The 15,473-nt window shown below is 56.6% G+C and overlaps 1 long non-coding RNA gene across 2 annotated transcripts; it reads right to left on the bottom strand.

The window, feature by feature from the left end:
* Positions 1-10,334: 10,334 nt before the first annotated feature.
* LOC112907397 (uncharacterized) lies at positions 10,335-14,970 on the bottom strand. Of its 2 annotated transcripts, XR_003232772.2 has the most exons (5): positions 14,314-14,970; positions 13,756-13,996; positions 13,107-13,476; positions 12,571-12,717; positions 10,335-11,933 (listed from the first exon to the last, which is right to left on the bottom strand). It is a non-coding gene; the product is annotated as an uncharacterized lncRNA (long non-coding RNA). The 2 variants fall into 2 exon arrangements; XR_011995725.1 differs by having other exon boundaries at positions 10,335-12,717.
* Positions 14,971-15,473: the final 503 nt, after the last annotated feature.

Consider the following 15,473-nt stretch of genomic DNA (forward strand, 5'->3'; position numbering starts at 1 on the left):
CCCCGCCCCGCCGCCGCCGCCGCCCCGCCCCCCCAGACGCGAGCAAGCGAGCGCCGAGAGGCCGAGCGCGCCTTCGCTTCCCCGGGGCTCCGGCGGGGCGGGGCCGGGAGGAGGGGCGGGGCCGGGCCGGGAGGAGGGGCGGGGCCTGGAAGAGGGGGCGGGGCCGGGAGGCGAAGGGGCGGGGCCGGGGAGGTACGTGGACGGGAGGAGGGGCTGGGGCGGGGCCGGGGAGGGAGGAAGGCGGGGCCGGGCGAGAGGAGGGCGGGGCCAGGAGGCGGAGGGGCGGGGCTAGGGGCGGGGCCGGGAGGGAGAATCGCCGCCCTTCCGCGCTGGGCTTTGCCGAGAACCTGCGGGGTCAGCGGTCAGCGTCAGGGGCAGGGCAGTGACCTCAGGGGCTCTTCTCCTCAAGCCCTCACCCTCCCCAAGCTCAAGCTCACCACATAAGGTGCTTCTAATTTTACAAACAAAATGGAGGTTATTAGGCTTGATTTCCCCAACACCTTGTCCCTCTGCTCAAACCCTTGTCTTCATCTGACCCCATTCTCACCACCTTCTCCTCCCCCATCAGGGTGAGTTTCCCTCCGCTTGCTGAAGGTTAATCTGTCCACCTGAGTCTGCCCCTGTCCTCCTCTACATCCTCAAGAGCCTGTCAACTTTGGTGACTTCTCCGAAGACTGTGTGCTGGGCTCTGAGATGGGCCGCCTAGACCTGCCTTCCAGAAGGACTTGTCCCGGCTGCTAGAAATGCTGTCAGCAGAAAGGCTTCTACTGTCACTTCCTTTGGAGTCTGTCTACACAGCCTGCCCAGGGCAGCTCGCACCTGGTGCTGGATGCAGGTGGCATTACAGGGGCCAGGCCATGCAGGCCCAATGCAGGTCAACTGTGATGGGCCATTTTTGCATCAAAGTGCCCATGGATTCCGACAGCTACAGTTGATTCACCTTACACCATCAGGAGACACTGGGGATGGATGATCAGGAGGCTGAGTGCAGTCACGCCAGTGAAATCTTATGGTCCCTTGTTCAGTGCCTGGACCTGGAACCCAGTAACTAAAGACATGCCCAGGTTGCCTGCGACACCCTATTAAGTATACACACTATGACCTCCTGATCCCTCCTCAAAGAGACCAAAGATCGTTTACTCAGGTAGCACTACACAAGGGAAAGAGGAAGACCCGAACACCTCAAGAATCGGAGTTGGAATTGAGATATGGAGATCTGGAGCGTCATCAAGGTCCTCCTGCTACAGTAGGGGCAGACAGGAACCAGACAATACGTAGAGTCCTGGCTAGGGGTCCATTTGGTCTGCACACCCGCCCAGGATCATTTGCCTAGTCCCTGAATATATAATTGGGATAGGCGTACTTGGAAGTTGGCACAATCCCCACCGTGGGTCCTTGGCCTGTGGGGTGAGAGCTGTCATAGCAGAGAAGGCTATGTGGGAGCCTAAGAAACTGCCCCTTCCCCAGCCAAGCAATACTGCATCAAGGGGAGGATGGTGGAAATTAGTGCCGCCGCGAGGATCCAAAGGATGTGGTGGTGGTGGTCTTCATCATATTCCTACGTGACCAGGTGAATCCTGGAAGATGACGTTAGACTACAACAAACTCAACCAAGAAGCAGCCCCAGTTGCAGCTGATGTGGTATCTGCAAGAGCAGTATAATAAGGCCTCATAAGGGACCTGTCAAAAGGGACATAACATGTGGCCAATGATTTGGGAAATACATTTTCTTTTCCAGTCAGAAAAGAGGACAAAAACAGCTTGCATCTACACGGGATGGACCACAATATTCACAGATAGTCTTGCCCAGGACCACGTTAACAATCCACTCTCTACCAGAATGTCATCTGAAGAGATGTAGACTGTCCAGACATCCCACAGAATATCACACTGATGCGCTACAGCGCTGTCACCTCTGTGTCACCCAGGCCCCGTCTTAGTTCGCACCTCTGGCTGTAAGGGGGATCCCACAGAATTGGCTAACGGATGAGGTGAAAGCCTGAGCCTGGTTTTTGGATGGGTCAGTGTAGGGGTACATGTTACACCAGGTGCAGTTGTCCTGCAGCCTTACTCAGACAGGGTACCTGGTCATCCACGTGGTGTGGGCAGAGCAGTGGCCTGAGGTTAGAGTACTCGTAGACCAATGGGCAGAGGGCCAGGCATTGGCCGGTCTCATCGGGGAAACTCTGGGGAGAAAGATGGGAAGACAGAGGACAGGACAGGGAGGTCAGGGGAAGAGGTTGTGGCTAGAATGTCCACGAAGCGTGAAGATCATTGTGCCACCTGTTATCATCCAGCAGAGAACATGAGGAGACAAAATGACTTGGCCAGTTGATGCTGCCCAGCCCGTCTCCTACCAGCCAGGGCTGGGCCACCAACGGAGGAACCCTGGTAGCAGAGGTGGTGGTTCCGAGGGGCCCACAGCATCGAATTCCACTTGCCAAAATGGTTCTTGCTGCTGCTGTCAGCAGACATCCTACCTACCAACCGAAGCCCGGGCTGAGGCTGATACGGCACCATAAACTAGCGAGCTGGAGAGGCTGGGCTCTTTCCACCCAGAAGAGCCAACAGTTTGTTCTGATGGAACACATTCCAGCTGTGGCTTTGCCCTTCCTGTCCGCAGAGACCTCGGGCCATTACCCGAGTGCTGGGCGTGCGATCCATCGCGCAGCATGGTATTGCACACGTCGCAAGAGACAGCCAAGAAGGCGGGGGAGCGGGCCCAGAACCATGGGAGCCACAGGCCACATCACACCGTCTGCGTCACCCACAAGCTGCCCACGCAGGCCGAAAAGCTCAGACGTGGTAATTCACGAGGATGGAGAATCATCCTCCAAAATGCTTTATGAAGCTTGAACCAAAGTGCTGTGTATGGTGCTGCGTTCCCAGTAGGAAGACCAGGTAAGTCAGGGATCCAAGAGGGGGGCAGGAGCAGCCCCTCTTATCATGCCTGAACCAGAATAGGGAATTATCCCTCCCAAACCTGCACTTAGGGATGGTGGCAGTAGAGGTTCTGCTTTGCAAACGGAGGACACTTCCTCCAGGGGACACGGCAAGAGTTCTGTTGGGTTTCGGGCTTCTTGTGTCCAGAGCCCAGCAACTCCTAAACAGTCACCATCCTGGCAGAGGAACTCCACCCTTATCAGAAGGACGAGATGGGCAGCCCGGGTGGCTCAGCGGTTAGCGCCGCCTCCAGCCCAGGGCGTGATCCTGGAGACCCGGGATCGAGTCCCACGTCGGGCTCCCTGCACGGAGCCTGCTTCTCCCTCTGCCTGTGTCTCTGCCTCTCTCTCTCTCTCTCTCTCTTTCTCTCTCTGTCTCTCATGAATAAATAAGTAAAATCTTAAAAGAAAAATACACGGACTAAACTTTCTGACATTGCCTTCTGGCGAGCCCCACCCGGGACAGGCTCCTTCTGTAGCCTGCTCTCCTCTCACCTAGCGCATACCCTGGGCAGCTCATCATGGCCATGAACCTGCTTGTCACCGAATCTCAAATGTATGACTGTATGGCCGTCAGGGCTCTTCCCGGAGGCACACACAGGTCGACTGCCTACAGGCCGTCATTTCCTAACTGTCCCCCGAGGCGCCTGGACCCTCAGTGTGTCTGCACCCAATGCACCCTCTCCCTCCTGCCCCCCCAGCCCTCTGCTTCCTGCATTCCCTCCGATGGTGAATGCTCCCTCCCCCAACCAGGTTCCCCAACTACAACTGAAGACCCTGCTCTATCACTGCAAACAGTGCTGCTTGTGGATCTCACCACCACCTGCTTGCCCTGGGCACCCTGGTCCATGCCCCCTGCCTGGGCCTGCCCCTGACACAGCTGCTGGAGAAGCCCCTCGTCCTGAAGGAGCGCCCCGCGGGAAGCCGGGCCACAACTCCCCCGGCCCTGGGCCCTGCGTGTACCGACCGCAGAGCAATCCTTTTCTTTGCTGGCCTGTCTGCGTGCTCATCGTCCTTCTCAGGAAGCTCCTCGAGGGCAGCTACGGGGTCTCCCACCTGCAGCCCCCTGCCCAGCACGGGCCCTGCACCTGGTAAAGCACAAAACAAATATTGACTGATGCTTGAGTGAGTAAACGAATAAATGCTGGAAGGAGAAGGGCCTCCCGGGCCCGGGCTCGGGTCTGGCTCCACCGCTAACCAGCTAGGTCTCTGTTACTTGGCTGCAACCCGAGGAGGTTGGCTCAGGTTGGCTCTGAGGCGCCTTCCCAGGCCACTGCCCCCTGAAGATCAGGTGCGGATGCGGAATGGTAACCAGATCCTTGAGGCGCCGGGCACCAGGGTGCAGATGCCGCAGGGACCCACTAGGTGGCAGGTGGGAAGGAAGGGGTCCAAGTGCCGCGCAGCTTTGGCTTTCAGAGAGTGGGGTGGGTCCCCGGTCCCCACTCTGAGCTCGCGACCTGTGTCCTGGGGGCCTTGTCTCCTGGCTCTGCAGTCTGAGAACGCTCTGGGGGACTTGGGGGGACAAGCAGGTCCTGTTTCTCGCCGGCCACACCCGCAGATGCAAAAGCCCCGGGCAGCACAGCTACACCGAGGAGCCTCCCAGCTTCTGCTTGAGAAGAAGGGGGGCGGGGGGCACCGATGCTTTCATTCATCCCTGTCCTCTTTCCGCCACCAGCTGGGGTGATGAGACTTGGTCTGGCATGAATTTCAGTAGGAACCAAGAATGACGGGATTCTTTTAGAGGAGAAATAAGGAACGGCTCTCTGGTCCCTCCCTTCCAGTTGAAGAAAGGTGAGTCAAACGCTGCCACATGCCGTGACTGGTGATGTGGTGTGTGGTTTCGTCACAGGCTAGGCGAGGCTATAGTGACACTTCGATCCTGCAAGGGCAATGGTATGGGGGAGGGAAGGATGTAAGGTGGGAGGACTCGGCTCCACACAGTCCTCGGGAACCCAGACGACACCTCGGGTCACGGCAGCAGAAGAGGGGCCTGCGTGACGGGTCAGGCCCTTTGATGCTCTGACCCAGAAGCGACACATCAAAGCTTCTTGTGGCCCATAGCCAGAAATGGTCCCCTGCTGCTGCCTCCCTGTGACAGGAGGAGGGATCGTGTACAAAATTTGGAAAGCAGACACAGCACTTGATGGGCACCAAATGTCCCTGCTCTAGGGGCTGCAAGCAACAGGCTTGAGCAATGAAAACTAGAGCAAGGCCCAAGGACCCCAGCGACTGCTCAGCTGCCGCAAAGGGCTCCTTAAGTGACCCACCTTGAAATGGCCACAGGCCCTAACTGACCAACGGGCTACTTACTACCAGGCACAGTGACCAACAAAGGGACAATCCCATGGGTTCCCCTGCCTTCTCACTCCACGCCACACGACAGCCCCCGCGCCGCCTCCTGGCAGCCGCCTCTCCTCTGCTGACCTGCCCACTGCTCCCCGGCAATGTATTCAAAAAGCTTTGATCTCCTCTGACCTGGCTTGGGTAAATTCTTTCACCACCCGTGCCGATCAGAATGCCCTACACCTGCCACACTGGCAAATATATATAGGATTTATTGAGAGTCCCTACACCTGCCAGTCAGGGTTTGCCCAGGTTCTCCACTAAGGTGCCCCAGGGACCTGGGGTCAACAGGTGTAGCCTGGGGCAGCCCGGGTGGCTCATGGGCGACCTGGGTGGCTCAGCAGTTTAGCGTCACCTTCAGCCTGGGGCATGATCCTGGAGACCCAGGATCGAGTCCCACGTTGGGCTCCCTGAATGGAGCCTGCTTCTCCCTCTGCCTGGGTCTCTGCCTTTTCTCTCTGTATCTCCCATGAATAAATAAATAAGATCTTAAAAAAGAAAAAAAGAGGTGTAGCCTGTGCCTGCCCTCCCAAGTGGCCTTTCTCTAATCTAAAGAACGTAGAATAATTCACATTCTGCTCCAAATCTGTTCCTCCCACCAAACCCAACAAACTGTCTACAACTGAGCCCATGAAGCCCGCTTCTGTCCCAGTTACTGCGGATGAGCCTGCTGTTGCCACCTGAAGCTGGCCCTCCACCTGTGCACCTGCCCTCCTGCCTCCTTCACCGGCTCAGACACAGCACAGGTGCGATCCGTACCTGTCTCTTCTGCATCACGGATTTTCTCCCCTGTGCTAGATGAGTGTCATCAACATACAGACACGATCTTACGAGATACCTTTCTTTGTGTCATGTCATTCCGCCTCCCGCCCCATGTCTCGGCCTCCTCATCAGCCAAACCCCTGGGAAGCGACCCTGATTGTCTCCAGATCCTCTTTCTCCCTCCCTGTCCCAGCCTCACTCCCGTCAGGCTGTCCTTCCTTCACTACACGGCTCTTGCCAAGGTCGCTGAAGAGCTCTAGGTGGCAAGGCCTAGAGCCTCCATCAGTATCTCCCTTGCGCTGGGGCGCCGACCACCCCCTCCAGGCCCCAGCCTCCAGCTCCTCTGCGGGTTCTCACTCAGAGTCCCATCCGGCCCCATGGAAGTTTCCCGGTGGCTGCTGTCCTCTCCAGCTGCTCTCCCTATCAGGGACCCTCCTCCATCCCTTCTACACGCTGCTGACTCCCCATTTGTGTCTCTGAGCTTTCCTGAGCCCCCTGTCCCAGCGTCAGCTGTCCAACCAGCACCCCCAATTGAACGTGTATTGGAAGCTCAACAAGGGTCCCCAACAAAGTCCGCCTTTCCCACAGTCCTCCTCGTCTCAGAAAACGGCACCTGTGTTCTTCCAGTCGGGTCAAACACTTTGGCATCCTCCCTGGGACCCCCTCATCCTCCCCCAGCTCACGCCCGTTCCTCAGCAAATCCCACTGGCCCCCCAAGATCCTGACAGCCCCAGCCCTTCCACCCCGACTCTCCTCTACACTCCCTAGGCACCTGCCTCCACCCTCATCCCCTTGCCACCTCCTCCCCACATGACAGTCAAAGTGATTCCTTCAAAGCAGTTTTCCTCATGCCTCATTTTTGAAATAGGAGGATTAGGTTCGCATCCCCAAATCATCAAATACAAGCAGCCTGTTTCTACGGAAGATTTCTAGAATGGTAGACTTTCTCGGTGTTGTTAAGAACTGCTTATGTCTTTAAAAATTTCCCCTGTCAGTCCTTGAATCCCCCCCTCCAAGGCCAGTATTCTCAAGCACATCCACCTCTTCCCTGCCCCGTACCCCAGGCCCGCCTGCCCCGCTCGGCTTCCCCCACACGCTCTTCCTAAGTGCAGACAAAATATTTTTGCTGGCAGCAGCTGTCCCACGCCGTTTCTTAGCACACAGAAGAAAAACCCTTGCCCAAGTTCTGATGTCATCAGGCTCTGGCACAAAAGGAAAATAAGATAATCCTAACACTTTGCTCCAGAGGAGGAAAGAAGCAGATTTTATAGCTCAGAGTGGATTGGCCACAAGCTAAATGGTGTCACTGTGAGTCACAGGCGGAGTCAACCCCAAAGAGATTCCTGTAACTCTTTGAAAAATGTCAAATGGTGCCCTTAAGCACCTGCGCCTCGGTGTCCAGCTCTGCCCGCCCCCCAGAGGACGGCTGGGAAGTCAGCGCGGCCTCCACCATCGGACTGGGCAGCCTGCCAAGGCCCGAGTGGCCGCCCCCTCTTCCCTGCAGCCACCCCGCAGCCCTGCAGGCTCCCCAGGCACCGCACACCTGCCGGCAGCCCTGAGTGCCGAGTCACAGGGCTCCTGCCCCGCGGGCCGAGGCTGCCGCCTTGTCCGGGGAAGGCCACGCAGCGGGGCTGCAGGAGAACGGGGACGGGTCGGCGGCCAGGCAGTCGGCCTCACCCTGCTGACCTCTGCTCCTCTCGGCGACCTTTACGATCCTGAGCTCTGGGCAACAGAGACCTGGCCTCCGCCTCCGGCACAGATGGACCGTCGCAGGACGACCAACGACTAACAACGCGGGCAGGCCGCGGGCAGGCTGGGCCGGAGCAGGGCCCCCTGAGGCCGGGCGGTGGGGCACCTGCCCCGGGGGTGGGGGCTTAGGCCTGCCAGGCTGAGAGGAGAGAGGAGGGTGCAGGGCCACGGGAGACGGGTGTTAGAGAGCCTCCGGCAGCATTCGAGGGGCCTGGGGAGGCCAGTGGCCCAATGGGACAGGAGCAATGACCTGGTGCCTCACAAAATCCTGCGAGGCGGGTGCTCTGGTTCCCAAGGAAGTGGACCCTCAGGGAATAGACCAGGTGCGCAGAGGTCCTTGGGCCCTGTGGTGGGGCTGGGCCTTGGATCCTGCACCTGCCCCAGAAACTCATCTCTCCCCAGCCCAGCCAGATCTGAGGAAGCTGAGGACAAAAGGGATGGGGGGAGGGGTTAGGGGGATGGGGGCCAGGCCAGGGAGCCACAGGCTTCTGGACAAGGGGCCTCCCCACACCAGCTCCCAAGGGCTGTTCATCCACAACAAGCCATGGAGGTGGACAGCGGCCCTGGGGCCGTGTCACCGACACCAGTGGAACCTGTGTGCTGCCTTTTGCTCTGTGTCTTCTCCAAATCCTGGAATTCTCCCCACACAAACAAACCTGATTTTTAATATTTCAATCAAGTATAGGCCTCAATATGATTTCATCATGTATCTCAATTCTTTTTAGATGAGCAAACTCACGCACAGGGAGGCATTCTTTCCATGCACAGTGTGTACCCTCATTTGGGTGGGGACATAGGGGATCGTCCATATGTGTGACAACTGTGCTGGGGAAATAGGGGATGGCCCATATGTGTGACGACTGTGCTGGGGAAATAGGGGATCATCCATATGTGTGACTGTGCTGGGAGGTTACTTTCAGGCTCTGGAACACATGTAGGGTTAATAAGACACAATAAGACTCACCAGGAAGCAGAGACAGCCCTGGGGTCCCAGGAAGAGGGAACCTGTACCCCTCGTCCAAATCAGCGCCGAGGGAAAGCCCGTACTGTCTGCTGGCTGCACCTGGCGCTGCGGTACTAGAAGGTACTAGAATCCTCGGCCTGACTTGGGAGCCCTGAGGCAGAGACAAGCGCTCATGGAGGAAGGGAGAACAAAAGACGGCTTCTCTCCATCTCTCTCCCCCCCTCTCCCGCTCTCTCTCCTCCCTCACCCGGTCCCCCTCCCTCCTGCTGAAGCAGGTCACGTGATGCTGAAGCAGCCTCTTTCTGCAGGGCCTGCGGCTGGGAAGGGGGGGCTGGCTGGGTGGCCGGCAGAGGAGTGGGGGCTTCCGAGAACATTGAAAGCCTTTGCCTGCAGCATCACAGCATCGGTGCCGCGGCCCTGGGTGAATCAGGGCCTGTCTGCCAGCCGGGTCACTCTGCCCTTCCAATTCCCCAGTCATGGCCCTCTGAGTCCCCGGGGACTCTAAACACCCATCCCGTCCTTACATGGTTCTGTTCTTGGTACAAAGGCGATCTCCTCTGCGGAGAATGCGGTGGCCCAGGAGAGCCCATTTCTGCACTTGTTCTTTCCTCTTGGCACCCCACACAGGCCCGACTACCCAATAAATAAAGCGGCAGCCCATGAAAGCAGCTGTTGCGAGGGGAGTCAGGGAATGCGCCAAGGGGTAAGTGAAAAGATCCAGTGACAAAATGTCCATTCATCGGGTTCACTCAGCAAACATTTACTGAAGCCATCTGTGCTCCAGGCACCGCACTGAGTGCTGGACGGACACAAAGACGCCCTTGAAAACCGGGGCCACACGTCCTGGGGGCCGTCGGCTCCCCGCAGCTCCCCTCAGGCTCCCGTGGAGGGGGAGACACCAGGCTGGGCGACACTCGCCATCCAGGGCACCTGCGCACCCTCCAATGAGCCGGCAGGAGGGGAGGGAGGGGGGGACTGTGCCTGAGGTGAAGGATCTCAGGAGGGAGGCAAGGCAGAGAGCACTGGGGTCCCAGTCCGTTTGGAGCCCGGGGGGCTAGAGGTCAGGGCAGCAGCTACACTCCGCAGGAGGAGGGAGAGGGAAGGCCCCCGGCTTCTGGACGCCGGCGGGGTTCACCGGACACGCACCGAGCTGCACACCTGTGACCCGAAAGGCGCTTTGAATCCAGCCTTCAGAGCTTGAGCATTTCCTTACGCTCGTCCTCACATGCTCATGCTCGTGCGCTGACCCGGGGAGCGGGAGGCCTTCAAAGGCACCTGTTCTACTGACTCCCTTCGCTCAAGGCCGTAGCTCATTCTGGCGCCTTCAGTCTTCACCCCAAACTTTAATATGCCTCCCCCTGAAAGGTCTTCTTTATGGCCAATCTCAGCCCAGAAAACACAGCCGTCGAGCCCACTGATCACAGGGATGGCCTCTGCTTGGCACAGAAGGTCAGCCTTCTTAGCCGAGTCCCCAAGCAGCTTCTCGTTTATTCATAAACGGTTATCCTCCCAATGTTGCTGAGTTCCCACTGTGTGCCAGGCACCAAGAGTAGCAAAAAATGAAGACAAAGCTCTTTTTTTTTAAAGATTTTATTTATTTTTTCATGAGAGACACAGAGAGAAAGAGGCAGAGACACAGGCAGAGGGAGAAGAAGGCTCCCTGCGGGGAGCCTGATGCAGAGCTTGATCCCAGCCCCCCGGGGTCACGCCCTGAGCCAAAGGCAGATGCTCAACCACTGAGCCACCCAGCCATCCCGAAAAAGCTCTTTCTAGTGAAAGAAATGAACCAACAAAAACTCAACACAGCACAGGAAATGCTGCGCTAAAAATAAACAGAGTGACCAAACCCAGGTGGGGCCCACGGGAGAGCTTCCTGGAGGAGGTGAGAGCAGAGCAGAAGGGGAGGAGGAACGGGAGGAGGAGGAGTCAGATGGACCAGGTTGGAGAGGCAGGCAGGGCAGTGAGGCCCCAGGCCTGAGAGGGGGAGGAAGGCAGATGGAGGTGGGGACAAGGTGATCAGAAGATGGGGACACTGTGGGAACCAAGGTGGGGCCACAGGACACAGCCGCCCAGAAAGCTGTTACTAAATTAGGGAGAGAGCTAAGAGGGGGCAGCCTATGGAAGAGAAGAACAGATCTGCGTTCAGCAAAACGCCCCCAGTCAATATGACACCGTGGAAACCCCTCAGCTGAATGTCTGGGCACCACTGAGAGGGGCTACCGTGTGTCAAACAGGAGGGGGATTCTGACTCGGGCTACATCACGGAGGGACCGCGAGGACATTACTTGAAGCGAAATGAGCCAGTTACGCCGTGTGAAAGGGGTTCCTGCTGCAGTCACGGTCTCAGATTCAGAGAGGAGAGTAGGGGGGCTGCCAGCAGGCGGGGCCGGAGGAGTCAGTGTTTAATAGGGACAGAGATTAATTCTGCGACATGAGACAAGTCTGCAGTGGATGGTGGCAATGGTCGCACAGCATTAAGTAGTGCACTTAATGCCACTGAACCAGGCCCCTAAAAACGATGAAGATGGTACATTTCTATTATGTGTGTCTTAACACAATTAAAAAGAAAAAAAAGGAAAAAAGGAAAACTCCTGGCTTGGAGTATCAGCCATCTTCTGAGCCAATGTCACCAAGCACCACCGCCCTATGGGGCTTCTGTGTGCTTGGCTGTCCCAAGGATGACAGGTCCTCCTCCAACAACCAGAACAGACCACAAATGACTCTTGACTCCAACATGACCCTACTTTAAGTCCTCCTAGCTTCTGAATCGACAGCGTTTCCGAGAGCCCCATGGGGCCAAAGCCCACTTTCTGGACACCGCTCCCTGGAAGCCGTCCCACCTTGCACATCTTCTCAGGACAGTAGAAGCACGGCTGAGGACCCCTCACTACCCCCCACCCCACCCGGGCCGGCTCTGGCCCCCATGCTGGCACCACAAGGAGACCTCAGCGTCTCATTGGGAGACTGACAAAGCCAAGGGGCGGGCGGTGAATAACTGGCTCATGGGCCCACAGCCCTCAGGCTGAGACAAGAGGCCAGCCTGCGTCTTCCCCACTCACCCCACTTGCCCAGCCGAACTCCCTTGTCCTGCCTCTCCTGCCAACAGCACTGAAACGCACGTCCTGGGCCCAGATTTCGTCCCCAAGCGCCTGGCACATCAGAGGACCTTCCACCTGTAACAGAACGACCAGGAGGGTAGTTACCCATCACGAGCATCCGCCCCACGTTGGGAACTGCGCTCTGAGAGTCAAGGGCTCCCTCAAGCAAAAGGGGGAGGTGCTAATCTTCCTCAGTTTCACCATGGAGCTTGCTGTTCCGTTCCAGACCCGGTGCTTCGCCCACTCTGCTCTTCTGCTGCACTCCTGCCATCTGGGCTCCCCTTGGCACTGGATGTAAGGCTGCCCCCCAGGTGAAAGACAACGTAACTTTGTCACAGACTACTAGACCTTTTGCTTCTCTCGTATCCTGCCCAGCCTGCCCCTTCCCTCTGGGCCTCCAACTGGGCCTGATATCTTTTTTTTTTTTTTAATTTTTACTTATTTATGATAGTCACACACAGAGAGAGAGAGAGGCAGAGACACAGGCAGAGGGAGAAGCAGGCTCCATGCACCGGGAGCCCGACGTGGGACTTGATCTCGGGTCTCCAGGATCGCGCCCTGGGCCAAAGGCAGGCGCTAAACCGCTGCGCCACCCAGGGATCCCTGGGCCTGATTTCTAGGCCAACAACCACATCAACAGCAATGAAACTTCTGTGCATGGCACGCGTACCCGATGCACCTGCTGACCAGCCCATGGGAAAGAGGTCCGTACCCTCTGGGATGGACGCTGCACCGTTCCTGGATCAAGGTCCACCTGAGGCTGAAGGATGGGCCAGCTGCTCCGGAATCCCGCCCTCCCGCAGATCTGTCCTGCCCAAATGCACGCCACGGACATTCTTGCAGCGGGTGGGAGACGAGCCTAGGGCGGAGGAAGCACCTTCTCTGGCTCCTCTCTCATCTTTCCGAACTTTGTAGCTAAGGTAGGGCTCAGAGCAGAGGACGGGGCCCGTTGTACAGGCCTAGGTCTTGGTAAAACCTTCAAACTCTAATAGCTGGTAAAGGCATAAGCTATCGGATGCACGATCCAGCTTACATGACAGGGTGGTGTCTACTCACGGCTACCAGCACCCGCCCCGCTGCACCCCAGTGCACACTCTTATGGAGAAGCCCACCCCTACCCCCAGCTCACGGGTACGTCGGTGGGCTCCTCCGCATGCTCGCTCTCGCTCACCCTCGCTCTCTCTCTCTAGCTGTCTCTCTGGGTGGCTGGAATGTGGCAAAGAGGGCTTCAAAGGGGAATCTGCAAACCTTGAGCAGGGAGCACGGAGGCTTGCTGGGCGTGCAGAGTGACGAGGGCTCTAAGGCCTCATTACAGATGGAGGCCTCGCACGCGCGTCTTTTCTATCAGTGTCTGCCTGCGGTCGTCTGTGTTCTGAGGGCTCAGCTTCTCCAACCAGGCTTTCATACTCGCCGGTCTGGGACTTCACAGAAGACTAGCACACTTCTCCCATCGGGGATCTTGCCACGGGCGTTGCTCCAGGGACAGAAAACTCTAAATTGCTGCTGAGTCCCGGGCAGAGCGAGACAGAGAGCTTAGTGAGTGGTGTGGAGGCGGCCTGGCCTGATTTCATCCCGGAGTCAAACTCAGGGCAAGCCTGCACACCCAAACAATCCATCTCTGAGAGAGAGAGAGAGAGAGAGAGAGAGAGAGATTACCCTTTATGGATGGAAGAACTTGGGGTTTGAGCAGAACAGGAGTCTGAAAATAGCATAAAGAAGTGCCGCGTACTGGGATTACAGGGAAAAGGTGTACATACTAAACGGGAAGAAAATAAAGCTCAGTCGGTAGAGACCTGAAAAAGGTAGAAGTCATAAAGTCACGTGTTAACACAGGTTTGAGTTGAATTATGAGTAAAAACGTGGCAGGGCAATGGTAGCACGTTTTGCATTTACTTACAGCAATGTAGCTTGAGGAGACAGTTCATTAAAAGGAAAGACGCTGCAAACATTTCACACACGCAAGATTAGAGAAGCATCGCCGGTGCAGAGAACAGTCCCGAAGGTCATCAGGCAGAACTGAGGTTAGGCATGTGTGGCTTGCTTGTGAACACACACGCCTGCGTGCGTTAAAATTGCAGATTTGCTCAAACAGCATAGCCACCCTCTCTCCGCAACAGCGCTCGCTCAGTAATTCGAGACTGACAATCGTGGGGGAACAAAGGAAAAAAAAAAAAAAAGCGAAGTTCAGTGAAGCTAAATGAACAATTTCCGATTGAATTTATGTTCCACTTGTGCAGGCCAAGGGTATAAAAGAATATAGACTAAAAAACACAAAATCAAAGAATATAGACTGTCGACAAAGGTACATTGCAGCGTGCAGCCCCCCAGGCCATGTCCATCCAACGGTGATGTGTCACCTCGGTGGCTGAAATGACACACCGGGACCCTGTGGGGCCAACCTGGGAAGAGTTCAAAGCACGTGGCGACCTTATCTCACCTCAGGAAAGCACATTACCTCTCTGGCTACTCCGTCTACGGAGGAAGGATGCACTGGAGGCGCAGGCCGGCTCGCTCCAGCTTTGCCAGCGGCCGGTGAAAGGCTGAGGAAGCGACGTCGGATGGGCAAGCCTCCTTCCTGGCGAGTGAGCGGCCTCGCGTTGTGTTCCGAATCAATTTGCCATTATGAAAATAGCTGCCTGAGAAGAGGCCCTACCTTCCAAGCCTTCCCCTGGCTAAGCTGGCAGGGAGCGAGCAAGTCTGGGAAAGGAGACTCGCCGGTCCTCTGTGCCCCCTGACCCACGGAGGAGCCCCGCAGGGGAGTTCATTTAGCACTGAGACCTCAGTCTACTGGGTGGCGGTGGGAGCGCGGTTAGGCTGGAGCTCTCCAACACGACTTTCTCAGACACTTAGAAGTCACCTTAGCGATGATTCCATAATAAGTAAAGACGCCAATTTTTAGGCTGAGGATTTGTTTCTTTGTTTTCAATGAAATCCCAGGATCAGTCACTTATTTTCCTTGACCAGGTAATCTGAGGCCGTTTAGATGGAGGAAAGGGGGGCAGAAAACAGAGCAGTGAGGGTGCAGGAGGAAGGGAAGCCGGATCGGAGGCTGGACCAGCGTCCTTACTGGGAGCAGCAGCGAGCTGGCATGGGCCGACTGCACCTGTGCGCTAAGCCGTCCCAGGCACCGTGGTGTTACAGTGCCACCTGCGTCCTTCGTGACCTTTAGTTACTCCCTCTCATCATTCACTTCATCATTAAGTAACGTGCAAAGAATGAGGTATGGAAAAGAATCAAAACGGGATGAGAAAAAAAAAACTTATGAAGGGGTAAAGAAATAAGAAAGCCGGGCAGCCCCGGTGGCTCAGCGGTTTAGCACCGCCTTCAGCCCAAGGCGTGATCCTGGAGACTCGGGATCGAGTCCCACGTCGGGCTCCTGGCATGGAGCCTGCTTCTCCCTCTGCCTATGTCTCTGCCTCTCTCTCAATGTGTCTCTCATGAATAAATAAATAAAATCTTAAAAAAAAAAAAAAGAAATAAGAAACCCAGTTGGCAAGGGCAGCAAAGTGCTAGTCCCAGGAGGACGGGCATTTAAGCCTGATTCTTGCACTGCTGTCCTGCTGGTGCCCAGAACAGTGCTTGGCTCACAGTAAATATTTGTTGGATGAACTCAAT

The sequence above is a fragment of the Vulpes vulpes genome, chromosome 12, assembly GCF_048418805.1.
Source record: "Vulpes vulpes isolate BD-2025 chromosome 12, VulVul3, whole genome shotgun sequence".
NCBI classification, from domain to species: Eukaryota; Metazoa; Chordata; class Mammalia; order Carnivora; family Canidae; genus Vulpes; species Vulpes vulpes.